A 10894-nucleotide genomic window follows, 5' to 3' on the forward strand; every position below is an offset into this window, starting at 1 on the left:
AAAAAAAACCCGACCATAATTGGTTTGGCTTGGTTTTAGCTAAAAAAAGTCAAACCGAACCAAACCAACCCGACATTACATGTATTCAATTTTTAAAATATTTTATTCATAAAAATATTTATTTGTAAAGTAATTTATAAATATTTCTTAAATTCTTTCGTAATTTTTTATCTATTATCATATTATTCAAGCTTGAACTTAGAATTTTGAATGTCAATAAGTTTTATATCATATGGATGTTAGTAACTCAAATAAAGTCCAAACCAAAACCAACTCAACACTAATTCTAACAAAAGAAATTCAATTTACCACTAGAAATGACAATAATGTTGGATATCTATTCTTTAGTTTTGCATAATTGATTTAGAGAGTAAAAATACATAACTTAAGTTTTTTTTTCTTTGTCATATAATTAATACTTATTTTAGCATGACTTAGTATTTTCGGATTATGGTCATTTTCTTTTATGGCTTGTTAATTAGCAATATTTATTTTAACCGATTATATTAGCTTTTGTTGAATATTTTAATACAATGTCATCACTCTTCTCACATTTTGTGTTATTTTCTTAAGAAACACCTTAATTATATAATTGTATCTTACTAGGCTAAAGAAATATTTGAAGTAAAAGTTATATGTTTTGTATCAAGACTATTCCGAAAAAAAATCCGAAAAACCCGAGAAAACCGAACAACGTGAGAGAAAACCCGAGGTTGAAAAACCCGAATTTTATTGGTTTGATTTGGTGTATAAATTTTAAAACCCGACGCAATTGATTTGGTTTGGTGTTTAAAAAATCCGAACCAACCCGATCCATATACACCCCTACGTATCACGATAGAAATTCCTAGGATTCCTGACTTGAAATGGCTAAACAATCACAGAGACTTCCACTAAAATGTAGGAAAGCGAAGGAGAAAATGAAACTACACCACACCAAGGGACTCTGTTCTCACCCTCCACAACTATTCACATACACTAACAGTGCCTTCTTAGTCTAGTAGCTATTGCCTATTACATGTTTTTCTTTTTGGGGTTCTTATTCGGTGTTCGATATCCATATTGAAGCTCGACTATATATATAGATATATATTATTATATAATTAAAAATAAAATAAAATAATATATAATTAAAAAATAATTAATTATTTTTTCTTCGTGTCGTGTAGGGCTTATTTGAGGAAAGCGTCCTTACCAAAAAAAAAAAAAATCATACCCATGGCTCCAACTCGAGACCTCGGGTTAAGAGAGGAGTGGGGAACCTCATCCGCTATACCAAAAAATGATAATAATAATAATAATAATAATAATAATAATAATAATAATAATAATAATAATAATAATATAATAATAATAATAATAATAATAATAATCAACAATAACAACCAAAATAATCAATTTGGATCGATGGTGCCTACTAGATGTTATTGCATAAAATCCAGTGTGCTACACCAAGGAAAAAGATGTATGTTTTTGTTTTTTCATTGTATTTCCTTGAACTAAAATCTTACTAATTAATCCTTTTTTTTTTTAGTTTTTCTCGGGTTAAATGATCTTTTCTTTTTGGGGTTCTTATTCGTTCGAATCTACTTTAAGATCCGATTAATTTGCATTTTTGAGAGTCTCACATTGGTGGACAAAATCTTTTCTATCAAAAAACGACTTTATTCTTAAAGTTCAAATCCAAAAATCAATATGAAGGCACACTTATCACCCTATCATAACCTTTGATCGTTTATCTTCTGTCATTTTATTTAGTAGTCATAAGGGGGAAATGTTACGGTTTTGCCCTGATTTTCTTACCATGTTTGGATTTTACCTTTTCTTGAAGGAAGGACACAGAGTTTATCATAATTGGTTTTACTTTTTCCAAAAGAAAAATTTTAATATTTCATATTTGGGTAATCTCTTTCTTGGAGGAAAAGGTTTTGGACTTCTATAAATTGAAGAATCCCTCTCATATAACACAGTAGCATCCATAATGTAGTCGTTTAAAGAGTTTTTGATGCAGGCTATGCGTCCACCAAACAGTATATGAGGGACCAGTTTGTATACCAGTTCCATTATGCAGTACAGTACAAGAATCAATATAAGATTTTTACGTGGAAAACTCCTTGCTTAAGGGATTAAAAACCACGACCTACCCCAGTAGGCTTTCAACTCCACTAACTAAGCAACTCAGGTTATAACTATATTGCAAGCTAGAAGTTAACTCCCATAACCCCTAGCCAAGCACACTAATACACCTAGACTCACTCCAGCCTAGTGTCCCACTCAAAGGCACCTTTTGAGAATTCACCACAGTGACTAACTCTAGCCACACACTAATACAACAAAGCTAATTCTAGCCTAGTATACCACTCAAGAGCTTATGGAAGTAACCTTGAGAATTTAGAACACCTACAAACAACTTCTTTTTATGGAAGAGTAGGTTTACAGTTTAAGCACAAAAGAACAAAGACTCAACAACCTAAGGACCTAAAACATCTTCAGTTCTGGACCTGGTCCTTTAGGTTGTTGAGGCTTTGTTCTTGAGGAACACCTTGAAAGGTGGAGACTTACACTCTGTATGGAGCAATTTTCGGATTGTGCAAGAATGGTCTTCTCCTTGGAATATGTTGCTTATATAAGAGGAGAGTTAAGATGAGAGTGACGAGACGCATCGCAGACACAACAACTCCACTGTTGCTCTGATGTATCAGTGTGTGTGTCAGCAACTTTACAACTCTAATGTTGACCTTCGTACGAACAAGGACCTGATCCCTTACCTGATCTCTCACTTGATTCTCTCTCGGAGTTTGAAATAACTAAGCAACAATATCCCTTCAGCTTCCTTGTTAGTGCATCTGATTCTTTCAGTATTCCCTCAGCTTCCTTGTTAGTGCATCTGGTTCTTTATACTTTTTTGTCAAATCATCAAAACCAAATAAGTTACGGCATAACTATGAAAATAAGTTACAACATAACTATCAATTTTGTTTAGGGGAGATTTTTTTGTCAATAATTTTTCATGCTTTCTTATTAGTTTTACATATGTGGATCAATTGATCCAACCATATTAGAATATTATGCATCTTTTAGTATGTTTTTCTTTGTTGTCGATTTATCGTATTAAAGATTTGCAATTATTAGCTTCCGCATGGCGCCCAATTATTTCGATCTCAACAGGAAACACAGAAAAACATATATTGGTGACATGCACTTTTTGTGTTGGACAACAATAATTTGTCACTAATCCAATTATTCCCTCCATCTGAATTTAAGTATCTTAGTTTTATTATGAGACAATGAGAATTAAGCAATGATAACGAAAAAAGAGAAACACGCAATTTTAATGTGGAAACCTTCAATGGGAAGAAAACCACGGCCGTCACTAACTGTCATTATGTCAATGGAAAATGTATTTTCAGAATACAAAGTTATGCGAAAAGCCATGTACATATAAGCTGCGATAGACTCTAAACTCAGTTGAAATCGGATGTCCTCTAAACTATTCTCCTCGTATGAGACAGACATAATAAACAAAGGGAAACTTCTAAATTCTGTGGTCTTAAGTTAAAGAAGTGTGTGGTTCTTTAAATCTTCTGGTCTTAAACTTGCCATGTAGAATGTTGAAATTGAAAAACTTACTAGATATAAAAGAGACACTCTTTTTAAGACTTATCAAAAAAGAAAGTAAGACACTTTAAAGTGAGATGGAGGGAGTAGAACTTAACGACGACAACATTATATAATTAAAAACTTCTATTAGGGATGAGCTATTTAGTGATAGAGTAATAATCAATTCCGCAAGTAATTCCTATTCTCTTATAATGATATTTAGGGAAAACAAGGGGAAGAAAAGAAAAAAAATGAAAACAAATGCAGGTGGCACGCATTTTATCCAACGGCATGGGATGACAGACTTACACCAACAAGCTGTTGCAATCGACCATTGATTACCTTAAAAGGTGCATATCTTTGTTCTTTCCCTTTTTATAATGGTTTCAAAAGACGTGAAGGATAACACTTTCAACTCCTCAATGATAACAAAATCTATTGAAAGTTAAAATCATATTTTCCCCCCTCCCCTTAGAAGTGGAGAATGGAGCTCTTAGACGGGTTTATTCCAACTCAATATTTTTGCGGGTGCATAAATATATTTTTATTAAAATTTACTAAAATATTTATTTTTACCATATATGTTTATCTTTTAAGACCAAATCTATAAAAAAGTTTGCCGAAATTTCATTATTTTTAATCAGATAAAAAAAAAATAGCCTAAATAACGAAGCTTCAACCAAATTTTTAACAAAATCAGGTTGAAAAAGATGGTCTAAAAATTAGTCAATTAAAAACGAATTTTTTTATTTAATTTTAAAAACAATGCTAGGCGGACAAAAGAAATCATATGGTTACAATTGCCCAAGGATAAAGGGTATGAATAGCCAAGTTCAGGAATGTAATTAGAGTTACTAATAGTTTACGTGTGCACCGGATAACCGATGCTAAATTCACAAGGGTAATTAGGTATTCTACCTACATTAAAAATGCATCCAATTTAATGCTAAAAAATTTATCACAGATCAAACTCATCTAATTTTAATTCTGCATCCGCTTGTATTTTTGAGTTTTTTTTTTTTTTCCTGAAAGGAGACAAAAATGGTTTGCTGGAATTGATCCCACCACCCACTTACTGGAAAGAAATTGAAGGTGTAAGATGTGCACATATATACAACCTTTATAAGAGAATTATAGTGATTGGACCTAAGTACTTGAAAGCTTTGTCACAATTTGGCATAGGCAAAAAAGGGCTACTCATTGCAACTGCAAAGTTCAAAGCATGCACATATATAAAGGCAATGCATTTTATGACTTTGAGTCTAATCAAACAATCTTGTATAATCTTGACATTCCTTTTGCCTCTCCTTGAGGAATATATCATGAGAATTTGCATGTTCTGATTAGCAGATATACTAGTAATCATTACAGTTTTGACATTAGTTCTTAATCATAGCAGTAATTGGTAGTGAAAGGACAGTTTCCATGATGAAAAATGATAGTACTTTTCTTTTTTGCATGCTCAATGAGTTGGATCTCATCTCATGTATAATTACTAATGCATTATTTTGAACCTTGAAGTACGAAATAAACAGACGTACTGCAATGAATCCCGTTATCCTTATTAAAAGTATCGAGTTTAATTTGAGTTTTATGAATAGAGAATTCCTTGAATCATTTTATCCTTCTTGGTAGACCTACTTAACGTGAATTCGAACTGGCCGAGGAAGGACGGAATTACACTGTATATTTGGGGGTAGATTTTTTATATTTATGTACATATATAAGCTTTGAATAACCTAAACAAATTCAAAAAGTTAGCTCAAGTGGTCCAGGGTATTCAAAATTTACTCCAGCGTCAAAGGTTTGATTCCCAGAAATAACATTATTTTTTATGTTTAACTTTTTTATTTTATTTTTCGAACCCCCTGTGCCAAAATTTTGGATCCACCACTATAGCCGAGTCAACAAATTTCTAGTATTGAATAACTTTTCCCAAAAAAAAAAAAGCCTTAACGTATGTAATATTACCCTTTTCACATTAGTTCTTAATCATAGTAGTAATTGATAAGGACAATTTCCATGATGAAAAAGGATTGGTTTCCTCTTTTTTCCCGTTCAATGAATGAGTTAGATCTCATAGATATTCATTTGAACCTTAAAGTATCTTGAATGGATAATCCTTTCATTCTGAATAAAAATATTGGGTTTTAATTTCAAAAAATGGAGAATCTTTTGGTAAGAAATACTTTATCCATCTTAGTCTGAGTTAACAAGTTTTATAGATCGGTTAACTTTAACCTAAAGAAGAAAACCTTTAAGTAAATACATGTAATATTTCGGGAATACTTTTCCTCTTAATTAGCAGTAGTACTCTCTCCGTTCTCTTTACTTTACTTGTCCACTTTTGACTTAACATGCCCCTTAATATTTAATATATGAAATATGTATTTTACTATATTAATTGGTGTATAGTCTCATTAGACTTGGGAAATAATTTGAAAATGAGTAATTACTATTAAGTGTAAAACAAGAAAAAAAGTTTGTCCTTCCTTGATATGCTAAAGTGAACAAGTAAAAGTGAAATTTATTTTTAATATAATGGATAAGTAAAAGTGAACGGAGAGAGTACAATATATTATGACTATTCTTAGTAGTTATCTAATATTATGCTACCTTAATCCTCCTTCCCCCCCCCCCCCCCCATAAAAAAAAAAAGTTGTTAAATTGCCACACCAATTTGACCCAAATTTGACCACATTTATGTAAAAACCACTATAACCTCTATTGTATAATTTTAAATTAAGATAAACTTTGAGAAGAAAAGATAGAAATGACATTAAGTAAGCATAAGTTATTAAATTTGACCTAAATAGTCATATGAATTCACCCCATTTGAACTATTGTGGTCAAAATAGTGTGGCAAAAAGACCTTATTGAAAAAAAAATATTATACTAGGTAGCCATCTTTAGGGCCAATTCAACATAACAAGCGTTGCTAAGTGTATAAATAAAAATAATAGTTACAACTTAAAAAAGAGCAGCGACCCGTTTTCTCATTTTCCCATTTTTTGAACTGACATAGTTCAAATAAAATGTTTTTTCTATTCAGGAATTTGAACTAACAAAAACAATTTCTTTTAGAGTTTGAACGACGCGAGGAACTTTTCCTTGAGCGTTTTAAAGCTGATTTTTGCATTAGGTGTGGTGTTTTCACGGTTTTGGAGAAATTAGCACCAATGCATTTATCCTTATGTTGTTCGGACTCTTCACTTTTGGTGCCGCACCCGTGTCGACACGATAGGGGTGCGGGTGTGGGATCCGTACCTGATTTGGTCAACCAATTTTAGGTATTTTGACCAAAATGGAAGAGAAATTTCAGTCAATTTCAATGATTTATGTAATCAAAACAAAAGCTATGGTGAGATTGAAGAAAATGAAATAACTTGTAGTATATAGAAATTTATATGTTAATCATATTCCTTTTATTTCTTTCCGAGATTCTCCCCTCGATCAATATTTTCTTCTCAAGTTTTCCACATAATATCTCATAATTTAGGTTAAGTAACTCTATTTTTAGAATTTTGAATTATTTTTTGCCGAATCTCCGCACCCGTATCTGTATCTGGATTCGTACCCATAAATCTTAAAATTTAGATCATGAAGAATTCGACCTCTACATCCGTACCCGTATCCGACACCCACACCCGAGTCCGAACAACATAAATTTATCCTACTAAAGAGTCAATTTGTGCAAATAAATTTGAGTACAATATCCTGAAGTTCAGTTCTTACAAGGAAAAACTTCAGGGCAATTGGCGGCACTTTGTTTCATGATGATTTATACAAAAATATACTTCTCGTAAATATTTAAGTTTAATTTTTCGCACTGTTCAATATAGGTCTCATGCAGATAGTTATAGTGAGTTTGGCTTCTCCTTGAATGGCTTTGAGGTTGCAGAGCTAACAAGGTTTTGAAGGAAGGGGTGGAGCTAAAGAAAAAGCTTCGGGTTCGGCAGAATCCACTAATATTGGTCAAACTAATGAATTTATATTAACAAATTCATTTAACATGTATAATTAATTTATCTAAAATGGGGTAAATTGTAATTTTTAAAATTTAAAATCGGTGAACTCAAAATTTTGGCTCCGCTTTTGAGTGGAGGCGGTTTAGTGAAAAAAGAAGAAGAAGATGTGAGTACCTTTATTATTTCTTCTGTCCCAATTTATGTGGCACAATTTGGATTTCGAGAGTCATATTTGAGAATTACGTAAGAAATACTATAAGTCACAATAATTAACAATTCAAAATATTAAAAGACATATGAAAAATTGCAGTCAAAGCAACTTGTTTGACTCTCGAAATCCGAAAGGTACCATATAAATTGGGACTGAGCGAGTAAATTACAGTCATTTTTAAAACACTGGTTATATTTCAATTAACAGGCCTAAAAGTGGATAGTGTATTTGTCAAAAATCAAATTTTTGCACGGGTTTCTGGTCTTTAATTTTTGCTCCGACTTCTCATTTAATGAAAATTTGTTGGCCAAAGCTGGTCTACGAAACTAGAGCTTCTGGGTTCGATCCCCAGCAGAGTTGAAAAAAAAAAAAATTTCGCGAGGGAAGGTTTCATAGAAACTATGCCTATTCAGGCGAAGTTACATAGAAACCATGACTTGTCCAGCATAATTTTGTAGAAATTAAGTTATCCGGTAAAGTTTAGAGAAACTATGCCTATTCGGGTAAAGTTATACAGAAACTATGTCTTGTCCTGCATAGTTTCTATTTAGTTTTGCCCGAATAAGCCAAGTTTCCATGAAACCCTTCCTTGTGTAATTAGGTTATAGATCTGAATTTCTTTTTTTATTTTTTTGGTGTCAGAAATATTTTTGGCTACTTTTAAAAGTTCCAGCAATTTGAGGGACAAAAATTAAGGACCACCCCAAAACAGAACATTCGTGCGAATTGCCCGTCAAAAATCATCCCTCCAGGAAAAGACAACTCTTCATAGTGGATCTGGATCCTGTATTTTGGTTCACGAGTTGGGCCTTACCATTTGGTTTATACAGCCCAATTTTAGCATTATGCCAATCCAAAGAATTGTGGGCTTATGCATACTGAATCGTCAAGGGTTATTTGCACGATTTCCTTCAAAGGCACTGGTCTTTAAATTTTGGCCCTCAAATTGGTGGTTTTTAATTTTTTCCCTTCGCTTAATACCTTGAGGTCCTGGGTTCAAACTCCGGCTCAATAAAAAAAAAAAAAATTCAAAAGGCAGAGTTTCGTAGCAAAATCAGGCCTATTCGGGCAAAAGTTAGGCCTTAAGGCAGAGTTTTGCAAAATTTTAATTGAATAAAATATAAAATAAAATTCGCCTTAATACAAAACTCTACCTGATCAGGCAGAGTTTGAGGCAAAACTCTGCCTTGTGAATTCAAATTCTACCTTGTGAATTTTTTAAATTTTTTTTGACTAAGCGCGGGTTCGAACCAGAAACCAAGGGGTTTTTAGCGAAGGACAAAAATTAAAGACTACCAATTTGAGGGCCATAAATTAAAGACCAGTGCCTTTGAAGGGCATTCCGCACAGAAAAATGAATCCTCAACATCACCGAATTCAATATTGGTCTTAACGAAATAAAATCTGTATTTGATTTTGAATGTAAAGACAATCTTTTTGTTTTATTTATTTATAGCAGGTTTCATCTCGAAATCAGTTTATTTTGAGAAATATTTATTATCAAAAGTGTTTTTTGAAAAACATGTTTTGAGAGAGTAGCATCATTTGAGAAATGCTTTTATTAGTAGCTTGTATTTAGCCAATATTGTCAGATAGTGTTTTCACTTGCCAAATAATTACTTGTGTTTAGCCAATAAGTCGAATAGTGTTATCACTTGCAAAATTACGAAAAGGAAAGTTACTACTAATTTATTTCGTAAATATGAACTTTATACATGTGATCTTGTCGCAAGAAAATTAAAAATCCTATTTTTGGGAAAAAAAAATTTCCAGCTTCTCTTAAAAGCAGACAAATAATTTATGTTATTACTCAAAATACTTATTTCTTCACCAAAAGCTTGTCCAAACACTTTTATTCTTTAAAATAAAATAAGCACTTTTGACCTTTTAGAAATTTAGCAAAACTAGCTATTAATCATTTGAAACTCACCGATTTGCCTAATCTCAATCTGCGCTGTGTAAGATCCCATGCACTAAGAAGTTTATCTCTTGATTCAAGCTTACAACCTCTTATTAAAAGTGGAGTTATTCCACCCTTTTATTCGTCACTTCTTGGTGTTGTGTAGTAACTAGTAAGTTCATATCGTTTTGCAATGAAATGAATGAGTTGATTTAGGCTTCATTTTGGTACATCAACAATAAATGGTATATATCAGAATTTCTTGCAGCTATTAAGATGAAAACAACTGCATGGGTAAAATTACTCAAAGCTTTCTGCAGTTGATTACCTCTATGAGTCAATTTTTCTATCATTTATAGCTATCCTTTCAAATATTACCATTTGTAGCTATGTTTTCCCAAATTAAGGTATTTTTTCAGATGTATTTGATGCATGTAAATTCATAGACACACAGTAAAAAAAGAAAACATATCCCTTGATTTTAGGCCATAACGGTGGGATCATTTAATTAGTTATTAATTGGTATTTTTTTTACCATACTCTTCCACAAAATTAGATTTTAGATTTCTTTTCCATAACCGTTTTCTATTCCTTCATACAATCTTCAACATTCAAACGTAAAAAATCAAAAATTCAAAATTTGAAAACATTCAACCCAATGTATTTGAAGTTTTCAATATTGATTTCGTTTTTTATTTACCCATGTATTTGATAGCATAACTAATGTATTTGAAGTTTCCAATCAAACTCCATGTATTTTATATTAAATATCATGTATTCGTGTAAGTAACAATTTGCATCACCTATGTATTTAGTGGTAATGTATTTGACGTTTTCAATATTGATTTCGTTTTTCATTTACCCATGTATTTGATAGCATAACTAATGTATTTGAAGTTTCCAATCAAACCCCATGTATTCTATATTAAATCTCATGTATTTGTGTGAGTAACAATTTGCATCACCCATGTATTTGATGGGATTAATTTGAACAAAATACATAAATATATAGAAAACTTATCATGTATTTGCGTCACCCGTGTATTTGAAACTAGATGAACTAATGGAATTAATTTGAACAAAATACACAAATATATAGGAAAAACTTACAAAAATACTTCACCAACCACAACAATTGGTAGTTATATCATAGAACATACACAAATACATATATTTTTCGTCTTCTCAAAACCCTAAAAAACTTTCTCAAAACCC

The sequence above is a fragment of the Lycium ferocissimum genome, chromosome 9 (genome assembly GCF_029784015.1).
Source record: "Lycium ferocissimum isolate CSIRO_LF1 chromosome 9, AGI_CSIRO_Lferr_CH_V1, whole genome shotgun sequence".
Taxonomy (NCBI): domain Eukaryota; kingdom Viridiplantae; phylum Streptophyta; class Magnoliopsida; order Solanales; family Solanaceae; genus Lycium; species Lycium ferocissimum.